This window comes from Rhinolophus sinicus, chromosome 8, assembly GCF_057876585.1.
Source record: "Rhinolophus sinicus isolate RSI-liver-muscle chromosome 8, RSI-T2T, whole genome shotgun sequence".
NCBI lineage: Eukaryota > Metazoa > Chordata > Mammalia > Chiroptera > Rhinolophidae > Rhinolophus > Rhinolophus sinicus.
Window position 1 is genome coordinate 69,923,442 of NC_142508.1, and position 14,912 is coordinate 69,938,353.

General features: G+C 37.4%; 1 long non-coding RNA gene across 1 annotated transcript in view; it reads right to left on the reverse strand.

Annotated features, from left to right (window-relative positions):
* LOC148757600 (uncharacterized) overlaps nt 1-14,912 on the reverse strand; it is an 88,885-nt gene that overhangs the window by 50,083 nt on the left and 23,890 nt on the right. Inside the window, exon 3 of the long non-coding RNA XR_016022232.1 lies at nt 1,070-1,253. This is a non-coding gene — a long non-coding RNA (uncharacterized LOC148757600). The remainder of the gene's footprint in view (nt 1-1,069; nt 1,254-14,912) is intronic.

The window sequence follows — 14,912 nt, forward strand, 5'->3', positions numbered from 1 at the left end:
AGGCTGGGTACAAACCCTTGTTGTACCCAAATGAAATGAATCAAACCATATTTTAAATGGATAATATAACCTTACTGAAAGGGGAAAACAGAAAATCACTTTTGAACATAATATTTATAGAATTACAAACACACATTGAGCTGTAGCTTGCAGGTTTCTTATTTGACAGTGACAGAGATTAACAATGCTGACACTACTTTCTGCATATTCTAGGAAAGAGCAAATTAGTAAATATATTATAGCTGGGTATCTTCAATTTGCTTTAAAAATGGTTCAGAGTAAATAAAATTTATAATTATGTAGGTGCATGTGTGTGTGCACACATGCATATATTTGTGTGCTGTAAGGACAGATTCAAAGTGAGAGCAAGAGGTTTAATTCTCCTGGTTGAAAAAGAGCATTTACTTTAGAGAACTGGTAAGTTATTGTTCTGTCTTTTTGAAACGTATGTAAATCTGTCAAAGGGCTAAATATGTCTCTTACCAGCTTTATAGCCCAAGGTCTTGAATGTCTTTTTCAAGACCTTGGAAACAATATCATTGAAATGTAATTAACAAGGAGGATCACGCAGGGGGAGGAGCCTAACTTTGGGGGTGGTCCCCTCCACCCAAGTTGCAAAACCACTTCTTGCCATAAATGTATGAGAAGTTTGCTTTTCCTTTGGATAAAGCCAATTACCTAACACAGATGGTCATCTCAACTACCAAGTGAATTTAGGATGAACTACGTGTAATCAACAGAGCTGTGAAGTCCTACTGAGGACTATGTATCGTTTGTTTTGAGAACAGGTATGTAATGGGTTGTATCTCTGAGACTATATAACAGGATGAGAATGCTTTCTATCTAGGAAATCTTTTAGCCTATCGCCTAGGGTGTGCATCCCATTTTAGTTTAACGCTTATTCAACAATAAAATTGTTTCTCTCTAAGGAGTGACAGCAAGAGGGCATCCCTTACTGGTATCACCCACTCAACAACAACGATTTGATATCCGTTTGCAGACAAAAGTGACTGTGAAGCAGTGGGTTTCATCACCATGTACCAACGGACCCAGGAGAAGCCTCACCTACCTGTACATCGAGTATCAGGTAGACAGACCTTGGTCCTGAGTGTGGACTCTGCTATGGGCTGTGAATCAGCTCCAGTCTCTCTAGGCAGCAGTCCGGGATGACTTGGAGAACTCACTGAGACCATTATCCTCAGAGGATAGGGCTTTTCTAGAAGTCCAGGATCCAGTGGAGACATTCCAGCACACTGTTAAAACAAACACAAGTTGTACACACTGGAGAGGGTAAGAGGGCTAGTTTGATTTACCATGTCACCCCTCCTCCAGTGCCAAGAGAGAACTCTTTGGCCCACGATTTCTCCAGAGGGTGGTGGGGACACAGAATGTGGGGTGAGTGCTGGCTTCCCCAGCTGTGGGGGGTGCTGCCAAACAGGCTCATTTTGCTCTTGCCTCCCCTGGAGAACTGGGTCGTGAGGTGAACGATGGGGACAGGAAGAGGCTGGGAGAGTGGCAGGCAGGACCCTCAGAGGTCATTGAAGGGGTGTGGCTCCTCCTAAAATGAAGACACCTCCCCTAATGATTCCTCTATTGGCCCAGAGGCACCCCTACCACTTTGCCCCCCTCACCCACACATTCCCACAAAAGCACGCTGGCTCGTGCGATTTAGATGAGAGCGAGTTTTGGGGGATGGATAGTGAGCATGCTCAGAAAGCTGGCCCAAATCTGCGACCCAGGGACAGCCCACAAGTGGAGCTTCAGCTTCCTACTTGGGAAAGCAAAAAGGAGGCTATCAACACTTGGCCTAGTGCATTACAGAATTCAAAATCAGCTGCCTTTCTGTTTGCTAATGACAAAATATCTGAAAAAAATATGATATATAATATTATTCCATTATTTAGAATACTATTCAGCCTTGAGAAATAAAGAAATTCTACCATTTGCAACAACATAGATGGACCTTATGAACACTATCCTGAGTGAAATAAGTCAGAAAAAGAATAATACTATATAATATCACTTATATATAGAATCTACAAAAGCTGAACTCATTGAAGCAGAGCTTAGAAAATAGTGGCTGTCTGGGCGTGGGGGGTGGGGGAGATGAAGAGATACTGGTCAAAGGGTACAAACTTCCAGTCATAAGATAAGTAAGTTCTGGGGATCTAATGTATAGCATGGTGACTATACTTAATAATACTGTGTTATATACTTAAATGCTGCTAAGAGAGTAGATATTAAATGGTACCACAAAAAAGAAATTGTAATGGTTAATTGATGGAGGTGTTAATGAACCCTACTGTGGCAATCATTTCACTAGATGTAAGAGTATCAAATTATCACCTTATACACCTTAAATGTTATATACCAATTATATCTCAATAAAACTGGAAAATTGTTTTCTTTCTCCTAAAAAAAAAATTGAGGTTTCCCTATACCACCTATGGTGCAGGTCACTCTTCATAATACACCCCTCTGTATGTACAGACTTCACCTGGCGCTTCACATCTACCTGTATGTTTTGGATCTTGAGTAATCAGCATGAATGTTTCGCTATTAGGCAGATTTAGATTTAATAGATTTAATAGATTTAGCATGATGGCATTGGTTGGTGTTATTAGTACATTTGTTAACCAAAAAAAATTTCAATAAAACATGTGCAATGAGTGAGGAGAAACCTCTCTTAGAGAAATAGAAATGATCAGAGAAAGAATGGGAAAGTAGGATTCCTGACATATTCTGCATCCCAAAGGAAGCTTCGAAGGCCAGACATAGCGGTTATTAGACCCGTGGGCAAGGGGATAGTTCCAGTAGTGACTGGTATCTGTGATGTTTCCATCAAGAAGATAAGTCAAGCCAAGCGGTCATGTCAGATAGACTTTCTTTAAAATTTTTGCTTTAGCCACAAGCATTATCTCATGTCGTCCTCACCTGTAAGCGTATTACAGAAAACAATATGAAGGTTAAGTGACTAAGTCCAGCAGACTTAATGCCATTCTTGATGTGTAACAAATATTACTATTTTCAATATGTAATTATTATAATGAAGAGGAAGATGATGATGATTCTATGATTACCTACGTAAGCCACTGAGCACAGAAATAAAGTATCTCTGAACCTCTCAAAGTTCCCATGAGACAGTAAGAAAAAAGCACTTATGTTATAGATTGGGAAGCTGACTCAGAAATGGGATTGACTCGCCCAAGGTTACCCACTAATGATTGATGAAGCTGGAATTCGAGTTCATATCTGTCTCAATACAAAGACAATATCTTAATGACATTCGCATATCTGTATTGAACTTATCATTACTCAAGTGTTTCATACAGCTTGTCCCTCCTCCTTCCCAAGTAGCTAACCAGAATAGCGTCCGAGTATTTCATTCCCACTCGTAAGTGCACTTTCCTGAAAGTGGAATTCTTGCCCTTTGAATAGGTGGAATTTGCTTTCAGCTCTCATAGAGGTATCTGTGAGAGATATCATACCGCTTGACATCTGTTATGAATTTGTTACTTTAGTGTTCGAAATGCTTTAAAATGGATGCAGCTGAATCATACGTGTGTAGATGAAGAAGCAGAAAATAGTCTATTTTTCCTATCCCCACTTAGAACCTAATATTTAAGAAATAGCTGGTACATACCAGCCTCTGACAAAGGCTGTACATGTTTCATCTCATGTAACATTTGAAAAAAAATACCTTCTGATTCAGTTAATTTAACATAACAACAACTATTTTAAATATAGCACCAATATCACAGTTTCACTAAGTAGAAGTCAGAATCTTACGCTCAGTCCTCACATTACATACAGGCACACACACACACACACACACACACACACACACACACACACACACTGGAGTGTAGAAAAATACAGGATGCTACTTTTTAACATCGGTTCAAGATACGTTGTGTGAAAGAAAAAGGACAGAAGTTGTCATTCGAATATTCAAGTGATCCCTATGTGACTTTACCAATCATTGTCACCTCAGTAAACTTTAATTTAAATAAAAAGAAACTAATATTGAATCAGTCCTCATTTTCTCAATAGACATGTGCCCTTTTATCGAGATGGGGGCACTTTCACTGGCCTTCACCACTAGTTGATTGAGGCAAAACCAAATCTCCTTGAACCGAAGGAAACTAATCCCTCTAGTCTCCTCATGTCACATCACACCATTTTTGCTGCTCTTTTCTCTATTCAGCTTCATTCCACTAAGCAACCCCTCTAGAAGAACGGGTGCATTGTGTTAATAAAGAACTAATTAGAAGACTGTTGAAATTTCAACAAAACAAAGATGAACCTTTCGGGGATCACGACCACAATTGTGCTAAAAATGGTTACTAACAATGCAACTCAAAGATGAGAACAACACTTGTTTTTTCAGTTTTATTGCTCTAGCTTGTTGTCACATCCCTGAAGTCTGGGTGCAGAGGGTGGGAGAGGGGAGAAAATGCCGCCTGCCTGCCTGTATGCATGTGAGGAACATTCAGTTCTATGTATTGAAATGCCTTCCTCGTGTGCTGAATCGCCTCCATTCTCACATGCAGACCTTCTGTACTTATCTTTACCTTGATCTATGTCCCAAAGGGCTAAGCTTCTGTAGGGCATCACCTGGGTCTTTGATGCTCTAGATTATGGTTGAATTAGACCAATGGGAGACCTAGGAGGGAAATCCGAGGGTAATGGGAATGTGAAGTGGAGACGTTCGTGTCCTGGGTGCCTTCTCTACTAAGTTTCCTTGATTGGCTATCATCTTCTGCTCATGGCCAGGGTTTCCTGAGAAAGCACCCACTCTCATCAGCTTCTCTCAGCATTCTGGTAGTGATTCCCTATTCCTCCTCCCTCAAGCCTAGAGGTGGTACTAGCTTCCCACTGTTACAAGCCCTGTAGAATTGTAGAATCCATTATTTATTTTTCGAAATGCTACCTGTAGCCTTTTCAAATAGCCTGTTAGAACAGGTTCCTCAAGTTATCTAATTTGAGTGTGCCACCTTTCCATGGAAAGACAATGACTGACAGTCTTAAATGCATCCAAACAAATCCAAAAGGCAAAGTCCTTTTTGGGGAGATCAGAATCCAATGATGGTATAAGTGTTAATGGGTCTGATTTCCTGCTTTTTCTGAAGCAATTAGCACAACATTGGGCACAATATGATAAACAAATATTTAATAAATAAATGAACCATAAATAAATTGAATGAATGAATGAATGAATAGCTGGGATCATCATTTATCCATTCAACTTCTAAGTGCTCAGACACTGTACTGCTGATTTTTATTATAATTAATAAACTTAACTGCTTATGAAAGGTCTAGCTCTTAGAAAATGAGAGTCTTCATTTATGCAGTTTTTACCCCATTTGCCCCCCAGTGGTTAGGTGACACATCTCTTTCCTTGAGGCTTTTGAAGTATTTGCTTTATCATCTTCAGGCATTTATTGTTGCAAACATTTCAGGATAATTAAAATTAGATTGATTTAAATTAATGCTACAAACTTCCAACTGGACAAGAAAACATTTTTTTTTTACATTTATATATTTTAACAAGTAAAGATTGGTGCTGATGCTTGACCAATTATTTATTATCATCAATATTATTATTATTGGTTGCAAGAATATGATTTTAACCTTGGCCTATAAGTCACATTGATATATAAACTTAAAATACTTCCTTAGAAAAAAATTTCATAACATCTGGATTTATATACACAGATGACTCTTTTTGAACTAATATTCAGATTCATTTAACTGGAATAAACCACTAGGGTAACGCAACCACTAGAAATCTCTATAATATCACAATTAAAGTAGGAAAAACTTGGATTTATTACTTTTGCATGTGGATACTCATAGTTGTGTGACTTAATATTTTCATCCTATATTTCCCATGTGTAAAATGACAAAGTTCTAATGAGGTAAAATACTTTAGTTAACGACTATCGCAAAGTTTCCTAGCAGCAAACACTATGCATTACTGTTTATGGTATTGTTTGTCTTTTTTTTTTTTTTAATTAAAAATGTCTAATGCCCTTCATAAAATTTTCACTTTTGTTTACCTGAAGCCATTTGGAATCTGTAATTTGAACTTGTTTTTTTAGAAATCTACGAGAAATGTTCAAGGTACTTTTGTTTCACCCACTGAATGGGTTGGGGGATTCAGTATGTTAATTCAAAAAGCAAGATGTTCTTAATCTCAAAGGAAAAAAAAATCTGGAATAAGCATTATACTTAGTACCCTCAGCACCAAATGCAGCCTTTGGAAAATGGCAGGTATATAATGTGCCAAACCATTAGAAATACAGTTCATACATACATTCATTCATTCATTCATTCATTAGATTTTATGTTACAATAATTGATGTCTGCTACAGAGCGTTCCTTTTGCAAATTTTATTTTGAATATTAAACATATTAATCTTATAGCTGTGATAATTAATTTCAATATTTTAATGGCCATGTAAGTAAAAACTAAATTTCCTTTTATCTACCCACTCAACTCCCGAGAATTAATCCTTTCAGTGTATATAAAACCTAGCTAAGGTGATCGTGATGAGGGTTACATTAACAGAGCTGAAATCTGATGCTGAGACATTGGGTAACCTGTACATAATTACACACTGAGTAAATGGAGCCAGACAGTAAGCCCAAAGAGTTCAATTCAATGGCCTGTTCTCTTAGACGTCACCCTATACTACTTTCTTTTAATGACTTTTACGTAAATGCAATCATCTTTGTCAAAACATATAGATATACTTCATTTTTACAGGCTATATGTTACACAATTTTTAATGTACCATATTTTGTTAAGATGGCAAAAAAAGTTGAAGGTGATCTATACGTTCATCAATAGATAAAAATTACAAACAATGCCACAATGATTGTCCTTATATATTTACTTTTAGAAATGGGCAAAGATATCTGTAGGATAAAGTTGTATTTGCAGATTTATTCACACAAAGGCTATGTGCACTTAAAGTTTGGTAAATACGCCTCAAACAAATAATAATAAAGAACAAGAGCCAAAATAAAGCATAAAGAGAAAGTCCCATATTTCTCCATTTTATGAAACCAAATTACCAATGAGACAAATGACCATGAGCCAGATTTAAAGCAACAGAATCACCTTCCAGATATGATGTCTAGCATGGCTTCTTCAGCTTTAAAATCTCTGATAAAACTGAAATAAGAGTGTCAAATATTGTCACATCTCAGTCCTTTGGTATAAATGCCCTGGTATAAAGGCTCTGGCTCCTTTGATACCTTTATTTTACTAACCTCATTGGCTGCCTTTCTACATGGTCTGGCACAACCACTACAAAAGGGAGGAATCATAAGAGGAAAAGACACATGCTGAAGAAACGAAAATACGATGCTATTGCATTGTTGTTGAAGTTGCTATGTGTTAATTCTGTCAGGCATCATGCTGAGCACATAACTACCCCAGCATGCCAACTCCCAGATACTGACCCTTTGGGAAACCCAGCCCCAGCTCTCATTGCTTATGTATTCATGGGTCAGATTCAGATCACTTTTCCTACAAACTGAAGATGAGTCTATCCCACTGGAGATCCCTGTGAGGACTTCAAGAGATAATGCGTAATACTATAAAGAGCTGATATTTACTAAGAGCTCCCAATGTTCCAAGAAATGTGCTAAACTCTAAAATGAGGTTTATAATTGTAATAATTACTCTGTGAGGTAGATGTTGTCATCCTCATTTTATAAGTGAAGAAATGAAAGCTTAGCCTGGGTCACAAGGAACATTAGTGATGAAGATAACATACAGCTCCAACTCAAATGTTGATCCCCAAACTAAAACCTTAATCTTTGATAAGATGTTTTAGCAGCTCAACTTCTGGATATTTCCTGGATTCTGCAGAAAGTGATTGTATGTATCTGTGAGATGGTAGCTCTGTGCTAATAACTTTTTATTGTCTTTGAATAAGCAAAGAAAACTTATTTGACTTACGAAAAAACTTATGGAAAAACTACCATGTCAGCTTGCAAAGATAATCCTTTTTAAATTTTCTCTTTTTGAAGGTTTTGAAAATATCGAATGCTTTCCATATAATCACTAAATTATTTTAACAGATATGTGGAAACAGGACATTAATAAATATGTGGAAATAATGTAATAGATTCATGTAATAGTAATGTACTAATGGACGCGCCAACCTGTTATTGTCAATTGAATTGATAGGGTATTTTGTCTTTAACGGCTTTGAGTGTTCATCTCCCTGAGAAACTTAGAGTCCATGCTAGTGTTGTAATATAAGTCCTTCCTGTTGATTTGATATTTCACAATTAAAGGGAAAATGCTCTGTGACTAATGTGTTTAAAAAGTAGTGATCCGTATCTTATTGAAAATAACAAGTCACAACTTAGGAGTATCTGTGTTTGCTGACTTGCAGTTGTCAAAGTAAACTAGTATTTAATTAGGGGGCACCTCTTGATTGTGGTTTAGAAACACCTTAGCTATACCAAGGGGAAGCGAGGAACTACAGTAGTGGGTGAAGTTAATAGTTGAGTTTTAATTTTCAGGTGAAACAAGTATTTTAGAAGTTTTTGAAGAAGAGAGGGACAGAGACACACACACAGAGAGAGAATGTTATTACTAAACTGGTTCAATCTGTTTTCATCTAGTATTTAATAATTAATCCTACGAGTAAGAGAATGCTGTCATCCTAAGGTTCCTCTATCAAAATATGCCATTGAATTTAATTTTCTTGTTTTGACTCTTATCAGTCATATTGCATATTGATCATTATAAACACATTGGTTAAATATAATGTATTATCAACCATAATATTTAGACAGATTTGTTCTCTCTCTCTCTCTCTCTCTCTCTCTCTCTCTCTCTCTCTCTCTCTCTGTCTCTGTCTCTGTCTCTGTCTCTCTATCTCCCTCCCTCCCTCCCCCCTCCCTCTCTCAACTGAAGTTTGTATTTGAGAAGGAATCATCTCTATTTTTGAAGGAAAGATCTACACCTGAGCTTGTTTTATAAAACCAAAATTTCTTTAAAAAGCTCATACAACCACTAACTATAGTATTGTTTTACAATATTGATATAGAATATTTATTATAGAGCTTGAAATAATATTTGGGTAAACTAAACAGTTTGGTTTATTTCCAAACTATATAATTTCCAAAAATGAGACCTGAATCTGTTGTAAACAAGTCTCCTTAAGCCATCTATAACTTAAAGCAATGTCCTGGTTTAGATGATTTACAGTCATTTTCTTATGGGATGAATAAGTTCATAAAATATCGTGGTTTGAATATTTAATAAAACACATGAGCATTAACATTGCTTTTAATACATGACACTTTTTTTCAAAACAAATGAATATAAAATCATTTTCCCCAACATGTGGCAGATATTTAATGCGATCATGATCAAAGATGCTTAAAACATTCTCCATGCACCTTAACATTCATTACCTACCTCTTCTTGCTTTGCCCTTTCAAATCTATCTTCACGATTGACCATTTTGGTATTCTTTTCAACAATTTAAGCTTAATGAAAGATTTCAAGATATGACATTGTGTCCAAATTAAATTTTAGAGAAACATTCAGTATTATCTTAGATTCAATAGGTTTATGAACTGCAACAATGAGGAATGAACGAGTTTAATATATTGAGCACGTAGCCTGCAGGCACTGAGTCTCTGGAAAGTTTGTCCCAAGTAGCAAGGCACCAGGCATTGAGTGGAGGATGAGAAAGAGGGTTTCTATGTCTGCATCTAAGGTAGTCAGAAACCTAATTTAGAAATGAGGTGACTAGATCAGACATGTGATCTTATAACCAGCAATTCTTGTGCATTACAAAGTGATAAGCAGCTTCTCCAAATCTGTTTAGGTCTTGGGCACACAGAGTGAATATCTAAATCTGTGCTCTTATAGACCTTAACATCTAATTGAGGAAAACAACAAGAAAATCACCAATCTGTAAACATCATAGTCAGCAAGCTCATAGTAAATTAAGAGCAAAGATTCTAGAGGCAATAAGTCCTGACTCTGCCATATTCTTGGCTGTCTCAACCCTGAACAGTGAACTAGTTAGGAAAGAGAATCCAAGCTATGTCAATAGTAGGAATTTAATATGCATGACTCATTACAAAGGTGTCTGAAATGCTGATGGGACAAAAGTGACCAAGGGGGCAACCAAGAGATTAGTATCAACAGGAAGCCATTATTATCCTTATAGCTTGAGGGGAAAAAAAATTAAAGGTGGAGTTCCCACAGCTAAACAGCTGAAGTCCTTTATCATCAGTGTAATCATGAGGGAGGGGCCGTTCAGCAGGCAGTAAAAACACAGAAGAGGTGCAGTCACTTCTGAAGATGCTGTGCTATAGAGAGAAGGGGGCTATTCTGGCTTTCCCCAAACCCCACACTCCAAATTCTTGTCAGTTGCCTTCTACTGTACAAAAATAATTGGAAACCAGTTGGTAAAGGAGAGTAGAAAATGTAGATTTCAAGACACACTCCGCCACCCCAGACAGAAAAAGTGTAAGGAAAGTACCAGAATGTATATGAGAACTGTGTTCTAATTCTATCTCTAACTTTCTTAGGGATGTAACTTTTAAAAATGTACATTACCTTTCTAAGAGTAATTTCCTTATCTCTACTTCTCTGTTATGCAGATGTGAGGATTAACTGAAGAAAAAAAAAAGGCATATAAAACTGAACAGAACTTACCACATACCACCACCACCACCAAGAACAATAATAACAGTAATTAATAGTATCTTGTTTTTTATTGTGGTGAAAACACATAACATGAGATTGACTCTCTTAAATGTTTAGTGCACAGTACAGTGGTGTTAGCAATAAGAACAATGCCATACAACATGGCTCTAGAATTTTTATTGCATGACGAACACTATACACATTGAGCAGCATTTCTCCCCTCTTCCAGCCCATGGCAACCACAATTCTACTTCCTGTTTTTATGTATTCGACTACTTCAGATACTTCATTAAGTGGAATCATGTAGTATTTGTACTACTGTGACTGGCTTAGTTCACATAGCATAATTTTCTCAAATTTTGTCCACATTGTAGTATACGGCAGAATTTCCTTACTTTTTATGTCTAAATAGCATTCCATTTTATGTATACATCTTTATGCATTCACGTTGTGTTCACCTCTGAACTATGATGAATAAAGCTGCAATGAACATGGTAGTGCCAATATCTCTTCGAGGTTTTGATTTCAATTCTTTTGGATAAATACCCAGAAGTAGGGTGGTGGAATCACACAGTAGTTCTATTTTTAATTTTTTGAATGATCTCCATACTGTTTTCCACAGGAACTGTGTACCATTTTACACGCCTACCAATAATATGCAAGGGTTCCAATTTCTTCATATCCTCACCAACATTTGCTATTTTCTTTTTTCCTTTCTGTCTTTCTTTTTTTATATAACGGACATCGTAACAGGTGTGAGGTGATACCTCATTTTGGTTTGATTTGCATTTTTCTGACGATTAGTGATGTTGGGCATCTTTTCATATACCTGTTGGGCATTTGCATGTCTTCCTTGGGGAGATGCCTATTTAAATTCATTGCCCGTTTTTTAATTGAGTTATTATCCAATTGAGTTATTTACCCTGGATATCATTTCTTGTTTTTCTGCCAAAAACATTTTTGTGTCTCAGAATGTGAGCTCTATTTGAAGCTCTATCATGTTTCTTGACTTGAATTTAGGCAAGAACAGATGTAGGAGATGGTCTCCAAAGATGACCACCACAATCTTCTCTTCCATATATGGGCATACAGCTCCATTCTTCAAGGAGTGGAGTCTATTTCTGGTTTTATAACTTGTTTGGCCAAAGTCATATTGTGCCAATTGTGGTTTAGCCCATGTGAGTTAGGGGGCTTCTGATTTTGCTCTCTTGGAAACCAGCCACCATATAGTCTACAGAATGATGACAGACCATGTGGAGAGAGGTCACATGTACAAAAGGCATGGCTCCCCACCTGGCCGTCAGCACCTGTGTCTCAGACACATGAGTGAGACCATCTTGGATATTATAGTCCTGGCCAAACTCACAGCGGAATGCAGTCACATAAGTGACCCCCAAGTATAGTGCGAGTGGAGCAGATCAGCCTTGCTGAATTCAGCTAAACTACAGAATTATGAGAAATACTAAAGCATCATTATTTTAGGTCACCAAGTATGATTTATTACGAAGCCATAAATAACTGAGACAGTGGGGCTGTTGATACTCTCAGGGTACAGCTGGGTCAGATAATGGATGAGAGTGAGAATGGGACAGAGGCATTTCACATATGGAGGCTGACACCCTGACTGCCAATCTTCCTCTTGAGAACGCTCTCTGGGGAATAATCCTCAGACTTCGTATAATGTAGAGAATATTTACCAAAACTCACTGTGGCAGAACAACTATATAATTCATGGTGTCATTTTTCTCTTGTTCAAAATATACACTTTATTCAGTAGGCTTTATTTGACATCTGCATCATGAAAATTGAATGATAAAATCTGAGTGACCTTTATTATTTTGCGTGGGGTGGCTCTCATCAGCTTATCTCAATTTTTGAAAAGGTCATCATCAGTTGCATGATGGGATCAGTTAATAATATATTAATATTTGCTTTGTAGGCCAACGAATTATCCACAAATCAAAACACATAAACATTATGAAAATAGAGTTTGCAACTATGTGAAGCATGACGTGTGGGAGGGGTGTGCTATGTTTACTACATGCCAGGAACTACAGGAGAATAATGACATGAGTATAAAATGCCACCTCTTTTGATGCACAAGTCATGTTAAATAATGTGGCATGGTAGGGGACACTGCACTAAAGCTTAGGCAGCCAGGATTTGAGTGCAAGTTCTCACATTGATCATATGACTGGAAACACACGTCCTTAACCTTTTTGAGTTGGATTTTCTTGTCTACATGTAGGGATAAATCTTCTTTCCAGGCCCAACAGTGGTATAGCTGTAAAAGTCAATCACAGTACCGTTCAAAATGTTATTAAACTATAAAATTCTTCATTTCAAGACATGCCCAAAACTAATGAATGTTTTTTATTCAATTGTCGGTATCTCAATCTTTTTCATAGATACCACATGTATGTGTGTGTATATAAGTCAGTGCGTGTGTGTGTGTGTGTGTGTGTGTTAGTGGTAGGCAGAGCTGGAATTGAACCTGAGCACCGCTAGTTGACCCCTAGTGGAACCCAAGTTCCACTCTGAGTCTCGATTTCCTGAACTGAAATATGGTGTCTTCTTAAGGGTGTGTTGGGATGTAACTGAGGGCAAGCATCCTGCAGGTTCTTCTCCATTCCTCGTAAATACTCACAGTCCGTTCTCTGCCCTTCTCTTCACTGCTCCATGCCCCAGCAGGCTGACCTCGATGAATTGTATAGTCTGGGCCCCCAGTGCTCTTTGGCTTCTTGTTAGGTTTAGCTAATGAGAACCATTTACCCAAAATGTAGAATAAGAGGAAAGAGAGGTCAGGTGTTTGTTTGTTTGTTTGTTTGTTTGTTTTTCCCACTAGCGGTGCCTGAGTTTCTCCAAGGAGGCCAGCTCTCCTTGGCCTCCAATATCAGCTGCCTTTCCTTTGCTTCTCAGGCTTCTGGGTGACGAGGACTTCTCACCATGTGTCATGTGAGTCTCTCATGTGAGCCTCACCACCCCTTCTTGGCTCCTTCAACTACATTCTTTTTGTTTTGAAAAGGATTTCTTTATAAACCTTTTTGAGTATTTCATCTTTTCCTGATGAGACCTGAAAGCTTCAAAGTGCCGGTCATATAGTCATCTCTAAAAGCTGTTAACATCTTTTATTCTAGTAATTGTAATAGTTTCGGTACAAAAAAAAAAAAAAAGAAAAAAGAAAAATGCTGTTCGTATGAACCTGCTCTTATATTTCTTTTCTTTCTAACTTTTATATTTTGCATTTTTGGGAGGAACATCAGACACCTAGTGATTATTAGGAAAATAAACAAAAAACAGGGGCCCCCACCTTATAGAATATAACTGGGTAAGGAAATCAGGGGACAGCGTTTGTCTTCCAGGAACCAGACAGAGATGTTGATCCCAGGACAGCTCAGGTGATAATTGTGACCAATTTGTGAGTATGGATGACTGTCATAAAATTGCACTATTATAACAGTTTGGCCCCAAGCTCAAGTTGCCATTTCCTTCATATCAACACTCAAATGGGAATCTGAACAGGGACAAATTATGAGCCAAACTGAGTCCATTCAGATGCCAAGCCAGTGGGCATGACTGTTGAGGTTTAATGACTCATGAAGTCTCTGGCTCACTAGATTAAAATGCCTTACATTTCTTTGAGCCTTTTTTAAAAATTGCCCTAAATCACTCCAAAGGTTCATTAAAAATAGTAACTGTCTTCATAATGCCCTTCATTCATCAGGTAGAAATGGAAATTTAGATAGTAGATATGCACACAAAAATATTCAATAATATTTAACTATCAAGCTTATTAGAGTTTAAGATGGATGATAGATATGATTACAGTAAAATGGTGTATTTTTTCCTGTGAATATTTTAAAGTTTATTTCAATTCGAATAGCTTTTCATCACAACCCTATTAAGAAACAAATCTCCTATCTGTGTTCAATTTTTTTATTTTTTCCCCCAGGCCTCGGCACTGCTGTTGCCATGGGTTATTCAGGCAATGTTTTCTTTAGGGGACATAATTTTCAGCATCTCTACCACCAACCCCCCAATCTTCTCCAAAATGCCCGTTAAATATCATCCCAAACACTTTATTTTGATCTACCCATATCTTGGCTCCTTTCTTTTTGTTTGCATCTGAAATGGAGCAGACATCTTGTTTACCAGAGACCATAGGGAACTGAACTTACTTATTGACTGACATTATCAAGCAGTCAGACAGACACTG